This window comes from Rhinoderma darwinii, assembly GCF_050947455.1.
Source record: "Rhinoderma darwinii isolate aRhiDar2 chromosome 2 unlocalized genomic scaffold, aRhiDar2.hap1 SUPER_2_unloc_60, whole genome shotgun sequence".
NCBI classification, from domain to species: Eukaryota; Metazoa; Chordata; class Amphibia; order Anura; family Rhinodermatidae; genus Rhinoderma; species Rhinoderma darwinii.
This window is the reverse complement of record NW_027461730.1, coordinates 71,926-92,494: the sequence shown is the minus strand read 5'-3', so window position 1 is coordinate 92,494 and position 20,569 is coordinate 71,926. Positions and strand designations below refer to the sequence as shown.

The 20,569-nt window shown below is 46.8% G+C and overlaps 15 non-coding genes across 15 annotated transcripts; all 15 read right to left on the bottom strand.

Moving 5' to 3' along the window:
- Positions 1-254: 254 nt before the first annotated feature.
- Positions 255-445, bottom strand: LOC142681851 (U2 spliceosomal RNA). Its single transcript, XR_012853691.1, has one exon. It is a non-coding gene; the product is annotated as a U2 spliceosomal RNA (small nuclear RNA).
- Positions 446-1,708: 1,263 nt separating this feature from the next.
- LOC142681920 (U2 spliceosomal RNA) lies at positions 1,709-1,899 on the bottom strand. Its single transcript, XR_012853743.1, has one exon. It is a non-coding gene; the product is annotated as a U2 spliceosomal RNA (small nuclear RNA).
- A 1,131-nt stretch (positions 1,900-3,030) lies between these two features.
- LOC142681874 (U2 spliceosomal RNA) lies at positions 3,031-3,221 on the bottom strand. The gene has a single exon (XR_012853712.1). It is a non-coding gene; the product is annotated as a U2 spliceosomal RNA (small nuclear RNA).
- A 1,122-nt stretch (positions 3,222-4,343) lies between these two features.
- Positions 4,344-4,534, bottom strand: LOC142681877 (U2 spliceosomal RNA). The gene has a single exon (XR_012853715.1). It is a non-coding gene; the product is annotated as a U2 spliceosomal RNA (small nuclear RNA).
- A 1,121-nt stretch (positions 4,535-5,655) lies between these two features.
- LOC142681919 (U2 spliceosomal RNA) lies at positions 5,656-5,846 on the bottom strand. Its single transcript, XR_012853742.1, has one exon. It is a non-coding gene; the product is annotated as a U2 spliceosomal RNA (small nuclear RNA).
- Positions 5,847-7,115: 1,269 nt separating this feature from the next.
- On the bottom strand, positions 7,116-7,306 carry LOC142681918 (U2 spliceosomal RNA). The gene has a single exon (XR_012853741.1). It is a non-coding gene; the product is annotated as a U2 spliceosomal RNA (small nuclear RNA).
- A 1,129-nt stretch (positions 7,307-8,435) lies between these two features.
- LOC142681917 (U2 spliceosomal RNA) lies at positions 8,436-8,626 on the bottom strand. Its single transcript, XR_012853740.1, has one exon. It is a non-coding gene; the product is annotated as a U2 spliceosomal RNA (small nuclear RNA).
- A 1,130-nt stretch (positions 8,627-9,756) lies between these two features.
- Positions 9,757-9,947, bottom strand: LOC142681916 (U2 spliceosomal RNA). Its single transcript, XR_012853739.1, has one exon. It is a non-coding gene; the product is annotated as a U2 spliceosomal RNA (small nuclear RNA).
- A 1,115-nt stretch (positions 9,948-11,062) lies between these two features.
- LOC142681914 (U2 spliceosomal RNA) lies at positions 11,063-11,253 on the bottom strand. The gene has a single exon (XR_012853738.1). It is a non-coding gene; the product is annotated as a U2 spliceosomal RNA (small nuclear RNA).
- Positions 11,254-12,374: 1,121 nt separating this feature from the next.
- On the bottom strand, positions 12,375-12,565 carry LOC142681913 (U2 spliceosomal RNA). The gene has a single exon (XR_012853737.1). It is a non-coding gene; the product is annotated as a U2 spliceosomal RNA (small nuclear RNA).
- A 1,130-nt stretch (positions 12,566-13,695) lies between these two features.
- LOC142681912 (U2 spliceosomal RNA) lies at positions 13,696-13,886 on the bottom strand. The gene has a single exon (XR_012853736.1). It is a non-coding gene; the product is annotated as a U2 spliceosomal RNA (small nuclear RNA).
- Positions 13,887-15,010: 1,124 nt separating this feature from the next.
- Positions 15,011-15,201, bottom strand: LOC142681865 (U2 spliceosomal RNA). The gene has a single exon (XR_012853704.1). It is a non-coding gene; the product is annotated as a U2 spliceosomal RNA (small nuclear RNA).
- Positions 15,202-16,467: 1,266 nt separating this feature from the next.
- On the bottom strand, positions 16,468-16,658 carry LOC142681911 (U2 spliceosomal RNA). The gene has a single exon (XR_012853735.1). It is a non-coding gene; the product is annotated as a U2 spliceosomal RNA (small nuclear RNA).
- Positions 16,659-17,785: 1,127 nt separating this feature from the next.
- Positions 17,786-17,976, bottom strand: LOC142681909 (U2 spliceosomal RNA). Its single transcript, XR_012853733.1, has one exon. It is a non-coding gene; the product is annotated as a U2 spliceosomal RNA (small nuclear RNA).
- Positions 17,977-19,242: 1,266 nt separating this feature from the next.
- LOC142681883 (U2 spliceosomal RNA) lies at positions 19,243-19,431 on the bottom strand. Its single transcript, XR_012853720.1, has one exon. It is a non-coding gene; the product is annotated as a U2 spliceosomal RNA (small nuclear RNA).
- Positions 19,432-20,569: the final 1,138 nt, after the last annotated feature.

Below are 20,569 nucleotides of genomic sequence, written 5' to 3'. Positions count from 1 at the left end.
CAAGGAAGGTGAATGAGCTGTTCCAATGTGAAATGCCGGAAACACAGAAACACAGACGACACAAAACAAGAGGTGGCAATGTATTAATTAATTGCATTTAATAAATTAGCTCATTATCACACATGACTGTACAAATGCATTGTCCAACAGGTGTTGAAATAATGGGATTAAAAGGGGAGATCCCATCCGAAAGACAAAAACAATGGCAAACACAAAAAGCACTTTTGGAATCTGATTTTAGTAAACACATAAGGAAAGGGTGCACCGATCCTGGAAATACTGCAATACCAGGTCAATGCGTGGAGTGGACAGAGCAAGCTCTATTTCCATCTCCCTGTTCTAAAAATCCATTTAATATATGGTCCCCAGATAGGGGACGTATCAGATATTAAACTGATAAGAACAGATACTACACTTGATCTTAGCCAAAAGGCCGAGAAGCGATAACCCGAACGGGCCGCGCGTTGACCGAGCCTGCCCAATACTGCTGTTCACCCCTTGCAGCGATTCAGCCTACTCCTAGGCAATTCCATGGGGCCCTGCAGGCTCACACACACTCACAGCTACTAAGCGGGAGGTGAATAAAGGCCGGAGAGGAAGCAAGACAGGATTTGCTTCTTTTGCTTGCACCACAATGCAGTGCTGAAAGAGGAGGAATCGACATAAAAACGCCTTCCTGGCAACGCCCAAATGCCCTCCTGCCGTGCAAACACTGGCAGCAGCAGCAGCAGCAGTAAGTGCATGCCCACTGCCACCCCTTCTCCTTTCACACCTTGTATCAGCTTTAATCCAGTCCAGTGCTGCCTGCTGAGCAGCACTGACCAACACTGCCTGGGCCCAGGCTTTTATCTCTGAGGCCCCATTATGATGTCAGAAAGCTGGCTCTGGCTCCTGAGGTCTCCACTATGACACGTGCAAAGTTCCGTCTGAACTTTATATAAGACGGTGCGGCTCAGTCAGTCACTCAGTGTTGCCTGAGAGGGCAACACTGCAACAGCCGGCCCCCAGGCTGTCTTTTTTTTGCACAGCTAGTTGCCTCCAGGAGGCCACAAGAGGGAGACAAGGGACTGCAAAATGGAAAATAGGCATCCACCAACTTTACAGACAACTTGTTCTCCTTGCTCCTACAACCTCCATCCTTGCACAGTTTGTTATTCTTCCTGGTAACATAGTAACAAATCCAAATTGCTGCTCTCTTTGTAGGCAAGCAAGGGTTTGTTGCAACTGCAATTCTTACTTCTTCTTGAAATGTAGGGACCACAGTACATTCCATCACATCCATCTAGTGTACACAGGTAGGTCCATTGTGACGGGCGGGCGGGCGGGCTGGCTGCTTTAATGGCTGTTTGCTGTTCCCCTACTCCACTCCACTATTTGACTATGGTGCTGCATCAATCAGTGGCTGGCTCAGGTGCAGCTCTTTAACCTACCTAGGAGGGAGGGCGGAGAGAAGACAAGGAAGGTGAATGAGCTGTTCCAATGTGAAATGCCGGAAACACAGAAACACAGACGACACAAAACAAGAGGTGGCAATGTATTAATTAATTGCATTTAATAAATTAGCTCATTATCAGACATGACTGTACAAATGCATTGTCCAACAGGTGTTGAAATAATGGGATTAAAAGGGGAGATCCCATCCGAAAGACAAAAACAATGGCAAACACAAAAAGCACTTTTGGAATCTGATTTTAGTAAACACATAAGGAAAGGGTGCACCGGTCCTGGAAATACTGCAATACCAGGTCAATGCGTGGAGTGGACAGAGCAAGCTCTATTTCCATCTCCCTGTTCTAAAAATCCATTTAATATATGGTCCCCAGATAGGGGACGTATCAGATATTAAACTGATAAGAACAGATACTACACTTGATCTTAGCCAAAAGGCCGAGAAGCGATAACCCGAACGTGCCGCGCGTTTTGCTTCTTTTGCTTGCACCACAATGCAGTGCTGAAAGAGGAGGAATCGACATAAAAACGCCTTCCTGGCAACGCCCAAATGCCCTCCTGCCGTGCAAACACTGGCAGCAGCAGCAGCAGCAGCAGCAGCAGTAATTGCATGCCCACTGCCACCCCTTCTCCTTTCACACCTTGTATCAGCTTTAATCCAGTCCAGTGCTGCCTGCTGAGCAGCACTGACCAACACTGCCTGGGCCCAGGCTTTTATCTCTGAGGCCCCATTATGATGTCAGAAAGCTGGCTCTGGCTCCTGAGGTCTCCACTATGACACGTGCAAAGTTCCGTCCGAACTTTATATAAGACGGTGCGGCTCAGTCAGTCACTCAGTGTTGCCTGAGAGGGCAACACTGCAACAGCCGGCCCCCAGGCTGTCTTTTTTTTGCACAGCTAGTTGCCTCCAGGAGGCCACAAGAGGGAGACAAGGGACTGCAAAATGGAAAATAGGCATCCACCAACTTTACAGACAACTTGTTCTCCTTGCTCCTACAACCTCCATCCTTGCACAGTTTGTTATTCTTCCAGGTAACATAGTAACAAATCCAAATTGCTGCTCTCTTTGTAGGCAAGCAAGGGTTTGTTGCAACTGCAATTCTTACTTCTTCTTGAAATGTAGGGACCACAGTACATTCCATCACATCCATCTAGTGTACACAGGTAGGTCCATTGTCACGGGCGGGCGGGCGGGCGGGCTGGCTGCTTTAATGGCTGTTTGCTGTTCCCCTACTCCACTCCACTATTTGACTATGGTGCTGCATCAATCAGTGGCTGGCTCAGGTGCAGCTCTTTAACCTACCTAGGAGGGAGGGCGGAGAGAAGACAAGGAAGGTGAATGAGCTGTTCCAATGTGAAATGCCGGAAACACAGAAACACAGACGACACAAAACAAGAGGTGGCAATGTATTAATTAATTGCATTTAATAAATTAGCTCATTATCACACATGACTGTACAAATGCATTGTCCAACAGGTGTTGAAATAATGGGATTAAAAGGGGAGATCCCATCCGAAAGACAAAAACAATGGCAAACACAAAAAGCACTTTTGGAATCTGATTTTAGTAAACACATAAGGAAAGGGTGCACCGGTGCTGGAAATACTGCAATGCCAGGTCAATGCGTGGAGTGGACAGAGCAAGCTCTATTTCCATCTCCCTGTTCTAAAAATCCATTTAATATATGGTCCCCAGATAGGGGACGTATCAGATATTAAACTGATAAGAACAGATACTACACTTGATCTTAGCCAAAAGGCCGAGAAGCGATAACCCGAACGTGCCGCGCGTTTTGCTTCTTTTGCTTGCACCACAATGCAGTGCTGAAAGAGGAGGAATCGACATAAAAACGCCTTCCTGGCAACGCCCAAATGCCCTCCTGCCGTGCAAACACTGGCAGCAGCAGCAGCAGCAGTAAGTGCATGCCCACTGCCACCCCTTCTCCTTTCACACCTTGTATCAGCTTTAATCCAGTCCAGTGCTGCCTGCTGAGCAGCACTGACCAACACTGCCTGGGCCCAGGCTTTTATCTCTGAGGCCCCATTATGATGTCAGAAAGCTGGCTCTGGCTCCTGAGGTCTCCACTATGACACGTGCAAAGTTCCGTCTGAACTTTATATGAGACGGTGCGGCTCAGTCAGTCACTCAGTGTTGCCTGAGAGGGCAACACTGCAACAGCCGGCCCCCAGGCTGTCTTTTTTTTGCACAGCTAGTTGCCTCCAGGAGGCCACAGGAGGGAGACAAGGGACTGCAAAATGGAAAATAGGCATCCACCAACTTTACAGACAACTTGTTCTCCTTGCTCCTACAACCTCCATCCTTGCACAGTTTGTTATTCTTCCAGGTAACATAGTAACAAATCCAAATTGCTGCTCTCTTTGTAGGCAAGCAAGGGTTTGTTGCAACTGCAATTCTTACTTCTTCTTGAAATGTAGGGACCACAGTACATTCCATCACATCCATCTAGTGTACACAGGTAGGTCCATTGTGACGGGCGGGCGGGCGGGCGGGCTGGCTGCTTTAATGGCTGTTTGCTGTTCCCCTACTCCACTCCACTATTTGACTATGGTGCTGCATCAATCAGTGGCTGGCTCAGGTGCAGCTCTTTAACCTACCTAGGAGGGAGGGCGGAGAGAAGACAAGGAAGGTGAATGAGCTGTTCCAATGTGAAATGCCGGAAACACAGAAACACAGACGACACAAAACAAGAGGTGGCAATGTATTAATTAATTGCATTTAATAAATTAGCTCATTATCACACATGACTGTACAAATGCATTGTCCAACAGGTGTTGAAATAATGGGATTAAAAGGGGAGATCCCATCCGAAAGACAAAAACAATGGCAAACACAAAAAGCACTTTTGGAATCTGATTTTAGTAAACACATAAGGAAAGGGTGCACCGGTCCTGGAAATACTGCAATACCAGGTCAATGCGTGGAGTGGACAGAGCAAGCTCTATTTCCATCTCCCTGTTCTAAAAATCCATTTAATATATGGTCCCCAGATAGGGAACGTATCAGATATTAAACTGATAAGAACAGATACTACACTTGATCTTAGTCAAAAGGCCGAGAAGCGATAACCCGAACGTGCCGCGCGTTTTGCTTCTTTTGCTTGCACCACAATGCAGTGCTGAAAGAGGAGGAATCGACATAAAAACGCCTTCCTGGCAACGCCCAAATGCCCTCCTGCCGTGCAAACACTGGCAGCAGCAGCAGCAGCAGCAGTAAGTGCATGCCCACTGCCACCCCTTCTCCTTTCACACCTTGTATCAGCTTTAATCCAGTCCAGTGCTGCCTGCTGAGCAGCACTGACCAACACTGCCTGGGCCCAGGCTTTTATCTCTGAGGCCCCATTATGATGTCAGAAAGCTGGCTCTGGCTCCTGAGGTCTCCACTATGACACGTGCAAAGTTCCGTCTGAACTTTATATAAGACGGTGCGGCTCAGTCAGTCACTCAGTGTTGCCTGAGAGGGCAACACTGCAACAGCCGGCCCCCAGGCTGTCTTTTTTTTGCACAGCTAGTTGCCTCCAGGAGGCCACAAGAGGGAGACAAGGGACTGCAAAATGGAAAATAGTCATCCACCAACTTTACAGACAACTTGTTCTCCTTGCTCCTACAACCTCCATCCTTGCACAGTTTGTTATTCTTCCAGGTAACATAGTAACAAATCCAAATTGCTGCTCTCTTTGTAGGCAAGCAAGGGTTTGTTGCAACTGCAATTCTTACTTCTTCTTGAAATGTAGGGACCACAGTACATTCCATCACATCCATCTAGTGTACACAGGTAGGTCCATTGTGACGGGCGGGCGGGCGGGCTGGCTGCTTTAATGGCTGTTTGCTGTTCCCCTACTCCACTCCACTATTTGACTATGGTGCTGCATCAATCAGTGGCTGGCTCAGGTGCAGCTCTTTAACCTACCTAGGAGGGAGGGCGGAGAGAAGACAAGGAAGGTGAATGAGCTGTTCCAATGTGAAATGCCGGAAACACAGAAACACAGACGACACAAAACAAGAGGTGGCAATGTATTAATTAATTGCATTTAATAAATTAGCTCATTATCACACATGACTGTACAAATGCATTGTCCAACAGGTGTTGAAATAATGGGATTAAAAGGGGAGATCCCATCCGAAAGACAAAAACAATGGCAAACACAAAAAGCACTTTTGGAATCTGATTTTAGTAAACACATAAGGAAAGGGTGCACCGGTCCTGGAAATACTGCAATACCAGGTCAATGCGTGGAGTGGACAGAGCAAGCTCTATTTCCATCTCCCTGTTCTAAAAATCCATTTAATATATGGTCCCCAGATAGGGGACGTATCAGATATTAAACTGATAAGAACAGATACTACACTTGATCTTAGCCAAAAGGCCGAGAAGCGATAACCCGAACGGGCCGCGCGTTGACCGAGCCTGCCCAATACTGCTGTTCACCCCTTGCAGCGATTCAGCCTACTCCTAGGCAATTCCATGGGGCCCTGCAGGCTTACACACACTCACAGCTACTAAGCGGGAGGTGAATAAAGGCCGGAGAGGAAGCAAGACAGGATTTGCTTCTTTTGCTTGCACCACAATGCAGTGCTGAAAGAGGAGGAATCGACATAAAAACGCCTTCCTGGCAACGCCCAAATGCCCTCCTGCCGTGCAAACACTGGCAGCAGCAGCAGCAGCAGCAGAAAGTGCATGCCCACTGCCACCCCTTCTCCTTTCACACCTTGTATCAGCTTTAATCCAGTCCAGTGCTGCCTGCTGAGCAGCACTGACCAACACTGCCTGGGCCCAGGCTTTTATCTCTGAGGCCCCATTATGATGTCAGAAAGCTGGCTCTGGCTCCTGAGGTCTCCACTATGACACGTGCAAAGTTCCGTCTGAACTTTATATAAGACGGTGCGGCTCAGTCAGTCACTCAGTGTTGCCTGAGAGGGCAACACTGCAACAGCCGGCCCCCAGGCTGTCTTTTTTTTGCACAGCTAGTTGCCTCCAGGAGGCCACAAGAGGGAGACAAGGGACTGCAAAATGGAAAATAGGCATCCACCAACTTTACAGACAACTTGTTCTCCTTGCTCCTACAACCTCCATCCTTGCACAGTTTGTTATTCTTCCAGGTAACATAGTAACAAATCCAAATTGCTGCTCTCTTTGTAGGCAAGCAAGGGTTTGTTGCAACTGCAATTCTTACTTCTTCTTGAAATGTAGGGACCACAGTACATTCCATCACATCCATTTAGTGTACACAGGTAGGTCCATTGTGACGGGCGGGCGGGCGGGCTGGCTGCTTTAATGGCTGTTTGCTGTTCCCCTACTCCACTCCACTATTTGACTATGGTGCTGCATCAATCAGTGGCTGGCTCAGGTGCAGCTCTTTAACCTACCTAGGAGGGAGGGCGGAGAGAAGACAAGGAAGGTGAATGAGCTGTTCCAATGTGAAATGCCGGAAACACAGAAACACAGACGACACCACAAAACAAGAGGTGGCAATGTATTAATTAATTGCATTTAATAAATTAGCTCATTATCACACATGACTGTACAAATGCATTGTCCAACAGGTGTTGAAATAATGGGATTAAAAGGGGAGATCCCATCCGAAAGACAAAAACAATAGCAAACACAAAAAGCACTTTTGGAATCTGATTTTAGTAAACACATAAGGAAAGGGTGCACCGGTCCTGGAAATACTGCAATACCAGGTCAATGCGTGGAGTGGACAGAGCAAGCTCTATTTCCATCTCCCTGTTCTAAAAATCCATTTAATATATGGTCCCCAGATAGGGGACGTATCAGATATTAAACTGATAAGAACAGATACTACACTTGATCTTAGCCAAAAGGCCGAGAAGCGATAACCCGAACGTGCCGCGCGTTTTGCTTCTTTTGCTTGCACCACAATGCAGTGCTGAAAGAGGAGGAATCGACATAAAAACGCCTTCCTGGCAACGCCCAAATGCCCTCCTGCCGTGCAAACACTGGCAGCAGCAGCAGCAGCAGCAGCAGTAAGTGCATGCCCACTGCCACCCCTTCTCCTTTCACACCTTGTATCAGCTTTAATCCAGTCCAGTGCTGCCTGCTGAGCAGCACTGACCAACACTGCCTGGGCCCAGGCTTTTATCTCTGAGGCCCCATTATGATGTCAGAAAGCTGGCTCTGGCTCCTGAGGTCTCAACTATGACACGTGCAAAGTTCCGTCTGAACTTTATATAAGACGGTGCGGCTCAGTCAGTCACTCAGTGTTGCCTGAGAGGGCAACACTGCAACAGCCGGCCCCCAGGCTGTCTTTTTTTTGCACAGCTAGTTGCCTCCAGGAGGCCACAAGAGGGAGACAAGGGACTGCAAAATGGAAAATAGTCATCCACCAACTTTACAGACAACTTGTTCTCCTTGCTCCTACAACCTCCATCCTTGCACAGTTTGTTATTCTTCCAGGTAACATAGTAACAAATCCAAATTGCTGCTCTCTTTGTAGGCAAGCAAGGGTTTGTTGCAACTGCAATTCTTACTTCTTCTTGAAATGTAGGGACCACAGTACATTCCATCACATCCATCTAGTGTACACAGGTAGGTCCATTGTGACGGGCGGGCGGGCGGGCGGGCTGGCTGCTTTAATGGCTGTTTGCTGTTCCCCCTACTCCACTCCACTATTTGACTATGGTGCTGCATCAATCAGTGGCTGGCTCAGGTGCAGCTCTTTAACCTACCTAGGAGGGAGGGCGGAGAGAAGACAAGGAAGGTGAATGAGCTGCTCCAATGTGAAATGCCGGAAACACAGAAACACAGACGACACAAAACAAGAGGTGGCAATGTATTAATTAATTGCATTTAATAAATTAGCTCATTATCACACATGACTGTACAAATGCATTGTCCAACAGGTGTTGAAATAATGGGATTAAAAGGGGAGATCCCATCCGAAAGACAAAAACAATGGCAAACACAAAAAGCACTTTTGGAATCTGATTTTAGTAAACACATAAGGAAAGGGTGCACCGGTCCTGGAAATACTGCAATACCAGGTCAATGCGTGGAGTGGACAGAGCAAGCTCTATTTCCATCTCCCTGTTCTAAAAATCCATTTAATATATGGTCCCCAGATAGGGGACGTATCAGATATTAAACTGATAAGAACAGATACTACACTTGATCTTAGCCAAAAGGCCGAGAAGCGATAACCCGAACGTGCCGCGCGTTTTGCTTCTTTTGCTTGCACCACAATGCAGTGCTGAAAGAGGAGGAATCGACATAAAAACGCCTTCCTGGCAACGCCCAAATGCCCTCCTGCCGTGCAAACACTGGCAGCAGCAGCAGCAGCAGCAGCAGCAGCAGTAAGTGCATGCCCACTGCCACCCCTTCTCCTTTCACACCTTGTATCAGCTTTAATCCAGTCCAGTGCTGCCTGCTGAGCAGCACTGACCAACACTGCCTGGGCCCAGGCTTTTATCTCTGAGGCCCCATTATGATGTCAGAAAGCTGGCTCTGGCTCCTGAGGTCTCCACTATGACACGTGCAAAGTTCCGTCTGAACTTTATATAAGACGGTGCGGCTCAGTCAGTCACTCAGTATTGCCTGAGAGGGCAACACTGCAACAGCCGGCCCCCAGGCTGTCTTTTTTTTGCACAGCTAGTTGCCTCCAGGAGGCCACAAGAGGGAGACAAGGGACTGCAAAATGGAAAATAGGCATCCACCAACTTTACAGACAACTTGTTCTCCTTGCTCCTACAACCTCCATCCTTGCACAGTTTGTTATTCTTCCAGGTAACATAGTAACAAATCCAAATTGCTGCTCTCTTTGTAGGCAAGCAAGGGTTTGTTGCAACTGCAATTCTTACTTCTTCTTGAAATGTAGGGACCACAGTACATTCCATCACATCCATCTAGTGTACACAGGTAGGTCCATTGTGACGGGCGGGCGGGCGGGCTGGCTGCTTTAATGGCTGTTTGCTGTTCCCCTACTCCACTCCACTATTTGACTATGGTGCTGCATCAATCAGTGGCTGGCTCAGGTGCAGCTCTTTAACCTACCTAGGAGGGAGGGCGGAGAGAAGACAAGGAAGGTGAATGAGCTGTTCCAATGTGAAATGCCGGAAACACAGAAACACAGACGACACAAAACAAGAGGTGGCAATGTATTAATTAATTGCATTTAATAAATTAGCTCATTATCACACATGACTGTACAAATGCATTGTCCAACAGGTGTTGAAATAATGGGATTAAAAGGGGAGATCCCATCCGAAAGACAAAAACAATGGCAAACACAAAAAGCACTTTTGGAATCTGATTTTAGTAAACACATAAGGAAAGGGTGCACCGGTCCTGGAAATACTGCAATACCAGGTCAATGCGTGGAGTGGACAGAGCAAGCTCTATTTCCATCTCCCTGTTCTAAAAATCCATTTAATATATGGTCCCCAGATAGGGGACGTATCAGATATTAAACTGATAAGAACAGATACTACACTTGATCTTAGCCAAAAGGCCGAGAAGCGATAACCCGAACGTGCCGCGCGTTTTGCTTCTTTTGCTTGCACCACAATGCAGTGCTGAAAGAGGAGGAATCGACATAAAAACGCCTTCCTGGCAACGCCCAAATGCCCTCCTGCCGTGAAAACACTGGCAGCAGCAGCAGCAGTAAGTGCATGCCCACTGCCACCCCTTCTCCTTTCACACCTTGTATCAGCTTTAATCCAGTCCAGTGCTGCCTGCTGAGCAGCACTGACCAACACTGCCTGGGCCCAGGCTTTTATCTCTGAGGCCCCATTATGATGTCAGAAAGCTGGCTCTGGCTCCTGAGGTCTCCACTATGACACGTGCAAAGTTCCGTCTGAACTTTATATAAGACGGTGCGGCTCAGTCAGTCACTCAGTGTTGCCTGAGAGGGCAACACTGCAACAGCCGGCCCCCAGGCTGTCTTTTTTTTGCACAGCTAGTTGCCTCCAGGAGGCCACAAGAGGGAGACAAGGGACTGCAAAATGGAAAATAGTCATCCACCAACTTTACAGACAACTTGTTCTCCTTGCTCCTACAACCTCCATCCTTGCACAGTTTGTTATTCTTCCAGGTAACATAGTAACAAATCCAAATTGCTGCTCTCTTTGTAGGCAAGCAAGGGTTTGTTGCAACTGCAATTCTTACTTCTTCTTGAAATGTAGGGACCACAGTACATTCCATCACATCCATCTAGTGTACACAGGTAGGTCCATTGTGACGGGCGGGCGGGCGGGCTGGCTGCTTTAATGGCTGTTTGCTGTTCCCCTACTCCACTCCACTATTTGACTATGGTGCTGCATCAATCAGTGGCTGGCTCAGGTGCAGCTCTTTAACCTACCTAGGAGGGAGGGCGGAGAGAAGACAAGGAAGGTGAATGAGCTGTTCCAATGTGAAATGCCGGAAACACAGAAACACAGACGACACAAAACAAGAGGTGGCAATGTATTAATTAATTGCATTTAATAAATTAGCTCATTATCACACATGACTGTACAAATGCATTGTCCAACAGGTGTTGAAATAATGGGATTAAAAGGGGAGATCCCATCCGAAAGACAAAAACAATAGCAAACACAAAAAGCACTTTTGGAATCTGATTTTAGTAAACACATAAGGAAAGGGTGCACCGGTCCTGGAAATACTGCAATACCAGGTCAATGCGTGGAGTGGACAGAGCAAGCTCTATTTCCATCTCCCTGTTCTAAAAATCCATTTAATATATGGTCCCCAGATAGGGGACGTATCAGATATTAAACTGATAAGAACAGATACTACACTTGATCTTAGCCAAAAGGCCGAGAAGCGATAACCCGAACGTGCCGCGCGTTTTGCTTCTTTTGCTTGCACCACAATGCAGTGCTGAAAGAGGAGGAATCGACATAAAAACGCCTTCCTGGCAACGCCCAAATGCCCTCCTGCCGTGCAAACACTGGCAGCAGCAGCAGCAGCAGCAGTAAGTGCATGCCCACTGCCACCCCTTCTCCTTTCACACCTTGTATCAGCTTTAATCCAGTCCAGTGCTGCCTGCTGAGCAGCACTGACCAACACTGCCTGGGCCCAGGCTTTTATCTCTGAGGCCCCATTATGATGTCAGAAAGCTGGCTCTGGCTCCTGAGGTCTCAACTATGACACGTGCAAAGTTCCGTCTGAACTTTATATAAGACGGTGCGGCTCAGTCAGTCACTCAGTGTTGCCTGAGAGGGCAACACTGCAACAGCCGGCCCCCAGGCTGTCTTTTTTTTGCACAGCTAGTTCCCTCCAGGAGGCCACAAGAGGGAGACAAGGGACTGCAAAATGGAAAATAGTCATCCACCAACTTTACAGACAACTTGTTCTCCTTGCTCCTACAACCTCCATCCTTGCACAGTTTGTTATTCTTCCAGGTAACATAGTAACAAATCCAAATTGCTGCTCTCTTTGTAGGCAAGCAAGGGTTTGTTGCAACTGCAATTCTTACTTCTTCTTGAAATGTAGGGACCACAGTACATTCCATCACATCCATCTAGTGTACACAGGTAGGTCCATTGTGACGGGCGGGCGGGCGGGCTGGCTGCTTTAATGGCTGTTTGCTGTTCCCCTACTCCACTCCACTATTTGACTATGGTGCTGCATCAATCAGTGGCTGGCTCAGGTGCAGCTCTTTAACCTACCTAGGAGGGAGGGCGGAGAGAAGACAAGGAAGGTGAATGAGCTGTTCCAATGTGAAATGCCGGAAACACAGAAACACAGACGACACAAAACAAGAGGTGGCAATGTATTAATTAATTGCATTTAATAAATTAGCTCATTATCACACATGACTGTACAAATGCATTGTCCAACAGGTGTTGAAATAATGGGATTAAAAGGGGAGATCCCATCCGAAAGACAAAAACAATAGCAAACACAAAAAGCACTTTTGGAATCTGATTTTAGTAAACACATAAGGAAAGGGTGCACCGGTCCTGGAAATACTGCAATACCAGGTCAATGCGTGGAGTGGACAGAGCAAGCTCTATTTCCATCTCCCTGTTCTAAAAATCCATTTAATATATGGTCCCCAGATAGGGGACGTATCAGATATTAAACTGATAAGAACAGATACTACACTTGATCTTAGCCAAAAGGCCGAGAAGCGATAACCCGAACGTGCCGCGCGTTTTGCTTCTTTTGCTTGCACCACAATGCAGTGCTGAAAGAGGAGGAATCGACATAAAAACGCCTTCCTGGCAACGCCCAAATGCCCTCCTGCCGTGCAAACACTGGCAGCAGCAGCAGCAGCAGCAGCAGCAGCAGTAAGTGCATGCCCACTGCCACCCCTTCTCCTTTCACACCTTGTATCAGCTTTAATCCAGTCCAGTGCTGCCTGCTGAGCAGCACTGACCAACACTGCCTGGGCCCAGGCTTTTATCTCTGAGGCCCCATTATGATGTCAGAAAGCTGGCTCTGGCTCCTGAGGTCTCCACTATGACACGTGCAAAGTTCCGTCTGAACTTTATATAAGACGGTGCGGCTCAGTCAGTCACTCAGTGTTGCCTGAGAGGGCAACACTGCAACAGCCGGCCCCCAGGCTGTCTTTTTTTTGCACAGCTAGTTGCCTCCAGGAGGCCACAAGAGGGAGACAAGGGACTGCAAAATGGAAAATAGTCATCCACCAACTTTACAGACAACTTGTTCTCCTTGCTCCTACAACCTCCATCCTTGCACAGTTTGTTATTCTTCCAGGTAACATAGTAACAAATCCAAATTGCTGCTCTCTTTGTAGGCAAGCAAGGGTTTGTTGCAACTGCAATTCTTACTTCTTCTTGAAATGTAGGGACCACAGTACATTCCATCACATCCATCTAGTGTACACAGGTAGGTCCATTGTGACGGGCGGGCGGGCGGGCTGGCTGCTTTAATGGCTGTTTGCTGTTCCCCTACTCCACTCCACTATTTGACTATGGTGCTGCATCAATCAGTGGCTGGCTCAGGTGCAGCTCTTTAACCTACCTAGGAGGGAGGGCGGAGAGAAGACAAGGAAGGTGAATGAGCTGTTCCAATGTGAAATGCCGGAAACACAGAAACACAGACGACACAAAACAAGAGGTGGCAATGTATTAATTAATTGCATTTAATAAATTAGCTCATTATCACACATGACTGTACAAATGCATTGTCCAACAGGTGTTGAAATAATGGGATTAAAAGGGGAGATCCCATCCGAAAGACAAAAACAATAGCAAACACAAAAAGCACTTTTGGAATCTGATTTTAGTAAACACATAAGGAAAGGGTGCACCGGTCCTGGAAATACTGCAATACCAGGTCAATGCGTGGAGTGGACAGAGCAAGCTCTATTTCCATCTCCCTGTTCTAAAAATCCATTTAATATATGGTCCCCAGATAGGGGACGTATCAGATATTAAACTGATAAGAACAGATACTACACTTGATCTTAGCCAAAAGGCCGAGAAGCGATAACCCGAACGTGCCGCGCGTTTTGCTTCTTTTGCTTGCACCACAATGCAGTGCTGAAAGAGGAGGAATCGACATAAAAACGCCTTCCTGGCAACGCCCAAATGCCCTCCTGCCGTGCAAACACTGGCAGCAGCAGCAGCAGCAGCAGCAGTAAGTGCATGCCCACTGCCACCCCTTCTCCTTTCACACCTTGTATCAGCTTTAATCCAGTCCAGTGCTGCCTGCTGAGCAGCACTGACCAACACTGCCTGGGCCCAGGCTTTTATCTCTGAGGCCCCATTATGATGTCAGAAAGCTGGCTCTGGCTCCTGAGGTCTCAACTATGACACGTGCAAAGTTCCGTCTGAACTTTATATAAGACGGTGCGGCTCAGTCAGTCACTCAGTGTTGCCTGAGAGGGCAACACTGCAACAGCCGGCCCCCAGGCTGTCTTTTTTTTGCACAGCTAGTTCCCTCCAGGAGGCCACAAGAGGGAGACAAGGGACTGCAAAATGGAAAATAGTCATCCACCAACTTTACAGACAACTTGTTCTCCTTGCTCCTACAACCTCCATCCTTGCACAGTTTGTTATTCTTCCAGGTAACATAGTAACAAATCCAAATTGCTGCTCTCTTTGTAGGCAAGCAAGGGTTTGTTGCAACTGCAATTCTTACTTCTTCTTGAAATGTAGGGACCACAGTACATTCCATCACATCCATCTAGTGTACACAGGTAGGTCCATTGTGACGGGCGGGCGGGCGGGCTGGCTGCTTTAATGGCTGTTTGCTGTTCCCCTACTCCACTCCACTATTTGACTATGGTGCTGCATCAATCAGTGGCTGGCTCAGGTGCAGCTCTTTAACCTACCTAGGAGGGAGGGCGGAGAGAAGACAAGGAAGGTGAATGAGCTGTTCCAATGTGAAATGAGGGAAACACAGAAACACAGACGACACAAAACAAGAGGTGGCAATGTATTAATTAATTGCATTTAATAAATTAGCTCATTATCACACATGACTGTACAAATGCATTGTCCAACAGGTGTTGAAATAATGGGATTAAAAGGGGAGATCCCATCCGAAAGACAAAAACAATGGCAAACACAAAAAGCACTTTTGGAATCTGATTTTAGTAAACACATAAGGAAAGGGTGCACCGGTCCTGGAAATACTGCAAAACCAGGTCAATGCGTGGAGTGGACAGAGCAAGCTCTATTTCCATCTCCCTGTTCTAAAATTCCATTTAATATATGGTCCCCAGATAGGGGACGTATCAGATATTAAACTGATAAGAACAGATACTACACTTGATCTTAGCCAAAAGGCCGAGAAGCGATAACCCGAACGGGCCGCGCGTTGACCGAGCCTGCCCAATACTGCTGTTCACCCCTTGCAGCGATTCAGCCCACTCCTAGGCATTTCCATGGGGCCCTGCAGGCTCACACACACTCACAGCTACTAAGCGGGAGGTGAATAAAGGCCGGAGAGGAAGCAAGACAGGATTTGCTTCTTTTGCTTGCACCACAATGCAGTGCTGAAAGAGGAGGAATCGACATAAAAACGCCTTCCTGGCAACGCCCAAATGCCCTCCTGCCGTGCAAACACTGGCAGCAGCAGCAGCAGCAGCAGTAAGTGCATGCCCACTGCCACCCCTTCTCCTTTCACACCTTGTATCAGCTTTAATCCAGTCCAGTGCTGCCTGCTGAGCAGCACTGACCAACACTGCCTGGGCCCAGGCTTTTATCTCTGAGGCCCCATTATGATGTCAGAAAGCTGGCTCTGGCTCCTGAGGTCTCCACTATGACACGTGCAAAGTTCCGTCTGAACTTTATATAAGACGGTGCGGCTCAGTCAGTCACTCAGTGTTGCCTGAGAGGGCAACACTGCAACAGCCGGCCCCCAGGCTGTCCTTTTTTTGCACAGCTAGTTGCCTCCAGGAGGCCACAAGAGGGAGACAAGGGACTGCAAAATGGAAAATAGGCATCCACCAACTTTACAGACAACTTGTTCTCCTTGCTCCTACAACCTCCATCCTTGCACAGTTTGTTATTCTTCCAGGTAACATAGTAACAAATCCAAATTGCTGCTCTCTTTGTAGGCAAGCAAGGGTTTGTTGCAACTGCAATTCTTACTTCTTCTTGAAATGTAGGGACCACAGTACATTCCATCACATCCATCTAGTGTACACAGGTAGGTCCATTGTGACGGGCGGGCGGGCGGGCTGGCTGCTTTAATGGCTGTTTGCTGTTCCCCTACTCCACTCCACTATTTGACTATGGTGCTGCATCAATCAGTGGCTGGCTCAGGTGCAGCTCTTTAACCTACCTAGGAGGGAGGGCGGAGAGAAGACAAGGAAGGTGAATGAGCTGTTCCAATGTGAAATGCCGGAAACACAGAAACACAGACGACACAAAACAAGAGGTGGCAATGTATTAATTAATTGCATTTAATAAATTAGCTCATTATCACACATGACTGTACAAATGCATTGTCCAACAGGTGTTGAAATAATGGGATTAAAAGGGGAGATCCCATCCGAAAGACAAAAACAATGGCAAACACAAAAAGCACTTTTGGAATCTGATTTTAGTAAACACATAAGGAAAGGGTGCACCGGTCCTGGAAATACTGCAATACCAGGTCAATGCGTGGAGTGGACAGAGCAAGCTCTATTTCCATCTCCCTGTTCTAAAAATCCATTTAATATATGGTCCCCAGATAGGGGACGTATCAGATATTAAACTGATAAGAACAGATACTACACTTGATCTTAGCCAAAAGGCCGAGAAGCGATAACCCGAACGTGCCGCGCGTTTTGCTTCTTTTGCTTGCACCACAATGCAGTGCTGAAAGAGGAGGAATTGACATAAAAACGCCTTCCTGGCAACGCCCAAATGCCCTCCTGCCGTGCAAACACTGGCAGCAGCAGCAGCAGCAGCAGCAGCAGTAAGTGCATGCCCACTGCCACCCCTTCTCCTTTCACACCTTGTATCAGCTTTAATCCAGTCCAGTGCTGCCTGCTGAGCAGCACTGACCAACACTGCCTGGGCCCAGGCTTTTATCTCTGAGGCCCCATTATGATGTCAGAAAGCTGGCTCTGGCTCCTGAGGTCTCCACTATGACACGTGCAAAGTTCCGTCTGAACTTTATATAAGACGGTGCGGCTCAGTCAGTCACTCAGTGTTGCCTGAGAGGGCAACACTGCAACAGCCGGCCCCCAGGCTGTCTTTTTTTTGCACAGCTAGTTGCCTCCAGGAGGCCACAAGAGGGAGACAAGGGACTGCAAAATGGAAAATAGGCATCCACCAACTTTACAGACAACTTGTTCTCCTTGCTCCTACAACCTCCATCCTTGCACAGTTTGTTATTCTTCCAGGTAACATAGTAACAAATCCAAATTGCTGCTCTCTTTGTAGGCAAGCAAGGGTTTGTTGCAACTGCAATTCTTACTTCTTCTTGAAATGTAGGGACCACAGTACATTCCATCACATCCATCTAGTGTACACAGGTAGGTCCATTGTGACGGGCGGGCGGGCGGGCTGGCTGCTTTAATGGCTGTTTGCTGTTCCCCTACTCCACTCCACTATTTGACTATGGTGCTGCATCAATCAGTGGCTGGCTCAGGTGCAGCTCTTTAACCTACCTAGGAGGGAGGGCGGAGAGAAGACAAGGAAGGTGAATGAGCTGTTCCAATGTGAAATGCCGGAAACACAGAAACACAGACGACACAAAACAAGAGGTGGCAATGTATTAATTAATTGCATTTAATAAATTAGCTCATTATCACACATGACTGTACAAATGCATTGTCCAACAGGTGTTGAAATAATGGGATTAAAAGGGGAGATCCCATCCGAAAGACAAAAACAATGGCAAACACAAAAAGCACTTTTGGAATCTGATTTTAGTAAACACATAAGGAAAGGGTGCACCGGTCCTGGAAATACTGCAATACCAGGTCAATGCGTGGAGTGGACAGAGCAAGCTCTATTTCCATCTCCCTGTTCTAAAAATCCATTTAATATATGGTCCCCAGATAGGGGACGTATCAGATATTAAACTGATAAGAACAGATACTACACTTGATCTTAGCCAAAAGGCCGAGAAGCGATAACCCGAACGGGCCGCGCGTTGACCGAGCCTGCCCAATACTGCTGTTCACCCCTTGCAGCGATTCAGCCTACTCCTAGGCAAATCCATGGGGCCCTGCAGGCTTACACACACTCACAGCTACTAAGCGGGAGGTGAATAAAGGCCGGAGAGGAAGCAAGACAGGATTTGCTTCTTTTGCTTGCACCACAATGCAGTGCTGAAAGAGGAGGAATCGACATAAAAACGCCTTCCTGGCAACGCCCAAATGCCCTCCTGCCGTGCAAACACTGGCAGCAGCAGCAGCAGCAGCAGTAAGTGCATGCCCACTGCCACCCCTTCTCCTTTCACACCTTGTATCAGCTTTAATCCAGTCCAGTGCTGCCTGCTGAGCAGCACTGACCAACACTGCCTGGGCCCAGGCTTTTATCTCTGAGGCCCCATTATGATGTCAGAAAGCTGGCTCTGGCTCCTGAGGTCTCCACTATGACACGTGCAAAGTTCTGTCTGAACTTTATATAAGACGGTGCGGCTCAGTCAGTCACTCAGTGTTGCCTGAGAGGACAACACTGCAACAGCCGGCCCCCAGGCTGTCTTTTTTTTGCACAGCTAGTTGCCTCCAGGAGGCCACAAGAGGGAGACAAGGGACTGCAAAATGGAAAATAGGCATCCACCAACTTTACAGACAACTTGTTCTCCTTTCTCCTACAACCTCCATCCTTGCACAGTTTGTTATTCTTCCAGGTAACATAGTAACAAATCCAAATTGCTGCTCTCTTTGTAGGCAAGCAAGGGTTTGTTGCAACTGCAATTCTTACTTCTTCTTGAAATGTAGGGACCACAGTACATTCCATCACATCCATCTAGTGTACACAGGTAGGTCCATTGTGATGGGCGGGCGGGCGGGCTGGCTGCTTTAATGGCTGTTTGCTGTTCCCCTACTCCACTCCACTATTTGACTATGGTGCTGCATCAATCAGTGGCTGGCTCAGGTGCAGCTCTTTAACCTACCTAGGAGGGAGGGCGGAGAGAAGACAAGGAAGGTGAATGAGCTGTTCCAATGTGAAATGAGGGAAACACAGAAACACAGACGACACAAAACAAGAGGTGGCAATGTATTAATTAATTGCATTTAATAAATTAGCTCATTATCACACATGACTGTACAAATGCATTGTCCAACAGGTGTTGAAATAATGGGATTAAAAGGGGAGATCCCATCCGAAAGACAAAAACAATGGCAAACACAAAAAGCACTTTTGGAATCTGATTTTAGTAAACACATAAGGAAAGGGTGCACCGGTCCTGGAAATACTGCAAAACCAGGTCAATGCGTGGAGTGGACAGAGCAAGCTCTATTTCCATCTCCCTGTTCTAAAAATCCATTTAATATATGGTCCCCAGATAGGGGACGTATCAGATATTAAACTGATAAGAACAGATTTTTTTTGAGTTGACTACCCCAACAAAGGAGGTAACCGTTTATTTAAAATTTTTGACATAAAAAGGATTTACAAATTTTTTACATTTTTACAATAAATCAATAAATACACAGGGTTTACAACAATGGTATAATAATAAATACAAGTTATCAGATAAAATCACATAACTTATAAAAGGGCACTTGGTGGCATCAAATTATGGAACTCCATTCACTAAAAAACCATTTTCTACATAAAACAGGAGAGAGTTTTTTATCTAAAAGAAAATACTTGTGCATCTCACTTAAACAAATGGCTAAAACATCATCCACAGTTAAAACGTCATGTTTGAATAAAAGAATGTTTCTGGCCGCCCACAGAGCTGCTTTGACGCAGTTAGTGATCTTCCATGCCATCATTTTTCGGGTCTGTGTTGGGCATTCCAGACATCCATAAAAAACGCCATCGCTAGTAAATCTCTGTAGTCCTGTAATCTTCTGTGCCAAGGGGAGGATTCTTGACCACACCAATTGTGCGTAGTAGCACTGCCAGAAAAGGTGGTAGACTGTCTCATCATCTCTGCAACCTCCCCTTGGACACGCAGCCGAGTTGGTCAGTCCCCTTCGATGCTGGAATGCCCGGCATGGAAGACACTCGTGGGCACAACTCCAGGCCAGATCTTTCTGAGGATTAAAAAGATAATTAATATTTACCATTCTCCATATTTGTTTGCACTTTTGTTCACTAAAATTACTAATGGGGGCTACTAAAACATTTTCTTTTATCTTTTTTAAAACACTTTTACTATTTTGCACGTCTTCAATTCTCTTGCCTTTCAAGTTAAAAAGGTTCACAATTTTCTCTAAAATCTTGTACTGGTCAGGGAGGTTAAAAGCATACGGGGAGCTTAAAACCGTGGAGAACCATCCGTTCCTGTTCATAAAATAACCGGTGTTAAAACGGATAAAATATGACCAGTAGTGATCCTTAAAAACAGCGTTAAGACATGCAGTAAAAAATTTGATTAAAAGAAAGGTCTTTATGTCAGGAAAATCCTTACCACCCATTAGTTTTGGCATCATCACCTTCTCTCTCCTGAGTTTTTCCATTTTGGAGTTCCATAGAAATGTAAAACAAGCTTTATTTATTTTTTTTAATAAAATATCAGGGGGAGGGAAAACCATACTCAAATATA